Genomic DNA, 1,688 nt, shown 5'->3' on the forward strand with positions numbered 1-1,688 from the left:
AAAGGACCACGCTTTTGCCTCATTTGTTTCGCTGTTCTCCAAAATCATAGCTTGTCGTTTATTTTCCATATCAACATAGCGACAGAGCTCTCAAGCTGATAACATGTTGCTGAAATTTGCTGCACAAATATCCTCCTGCACAAGCATTACATTGGCTAGGATAGGATAGTTTAGTTAACACGTTTTACGGTTAGCTCAGCAACTAATTTACATATTACACATAAAACGCCATCTTAAGCACATTTCCACAAACAATCCCAACAAACGCCGAAATTCAAAATGCTGTTGAGCTTCAAGTGTTGTAACTTACCTTTTCGATGAGAATTGCAACTGCAATGTTGGCAAGGGCACAAGATGGTGGAAGAAAAATTTCCAACGAGGCGAGAATAATCCCTGAGAAAATGGCTGGGAAACCCGGTGCTGCCCCTTGAAGAGCTTGTGCACTTAAATAACCCGAATCAGCATGCGCAGATTAGTTGACCCGCCCTCAAGGAGGATTCGATTCTTATTTGTTTGTTTCGCCAACTCAGTTTATGAATTTAGCTCAACTTTTAATCAGCAACGTTTGGAAGTTAGTTGAAACAGCTAAAATAATCAGTTTGAAGTGCAACTTGTAGTTTTATATTCACTTAATATAAAAATCCTTTTAAGACCAGCAATTTCAAGTTATTGTTTTTACAGTGTATGTGTACTACTGCAGAATTTGGTAACATTCCATGCATTATTAGTGGGGTAATTTACGAGATATACTCTATGTACCATAGCGCTAGTACTAAGCTATTCGGCTGATTAGCCCTATCTTGACCAATGCTGACCATCGCTAAAAATGCTTCTGAGGGGGTGTTTGGCTGGATGTCATGGTGGAAATGACCTAGGGAGCATTTTACTTTTGTCATTTTGAGAAAATGCATTTATTTGCTTTGTTGCCAAGAATTGGATGAGCCGATCGATAACATTCTGTCAGGTATGAAGCAACCAGCAGAAGCTGCTGAGCTTAAAGACGTTTTTACACTTGGAAAAATGCAGAAAGCAAGTGGGACTAATTTCTGATTTTAGGTGGGTCCATGAATGCAGCATCTGGCCTACAGAGTTACATTCACAGGTACCAGGACCAGTTTAGTACCAGTTGGTGCACGAGATCATGAAACACATGTTGTCCACCTTTCTGTTTCCCATCTGGCACTGGGGCAGCTCTCCAGGGGGGTCTGTGGGGGTAAACATATTATTACAATGACATTTTGTTTTTTGGAGCCTCATAGGCGGGGTGTTTCAATTCTGAACGAATTCTGAATGGATGGCTCACTTATTTTGTAGAAGCTTTCTGATCATTTACTTAAGTAAAGGTACCGACACATAAATGTAAATTCAATTACAAATAAAATTCCTGAAGTAAAGTACTGAGCTATTAGCAGCCTAACATATCAAAAGGGAAAGTAAAATGTCTCTAAATGGCTAAATGTACATAATCCAGCCTGCAACAACCTCAGAAAAGTAACTACACATAGTACAGTTGCACAGTACTTGAGTGAAAGTACTTAGCTACTTATATCACTATGAGGGTTTACCTGCAGGTGCAGCAGCAGATCCTGAGTGGTCCGTCTGGCCAGACTCTTCATGTTTCCCAGCCTGCTCTTCTCTCTGCTCAGCCTTCCTCTCCTGGCTCTGCTCTCCTCCCATCATCACCCAGC

General features: G+C 40.9%; 1 long non-coding RNA gene across 1 annotated transcript in view; it reads right to left on the bottom strand.

Moving 5' to 3' along the window:
* Window positions 1–792: 792 nt before the first annotated feature.
* LOC311024909 overlaps window positions 793–1,688 on the bottom strand; it is a 4,819-nt gene continuing 3,923 nt past the window's right edge. Inside the window, exons 2-3 of the long non-coding RNA XR_014598343.1 lie at window positions 1,566–1,688; window positions 793–1,205 (exon numbers count right to left, since the gene is read on the bottom strand). The exon at window positions 1,566–1,688 is cut by the window's right edge and continues 9 nt beyond it. This is a non-coding gene — a long non-coding RNA (uncharacterized lncRNA). The remainder of the gene's footprint in view (window positions 1,206–1,565) is intronic.

The sequence above is a fragment of the Eutrigla gurnardus genome, assembly GCF_963514095.1.
Source record: "Eutrigla gurnardus genome assembly, chromosome: 2".
NCBI classification, from domain to species: domain Eukaryota; kingdom Metazoa; phylum Chordata; class Actinopteri; order Perciformes; family Triglidae; genus Eutrigla; species Eutrigla gurnardus.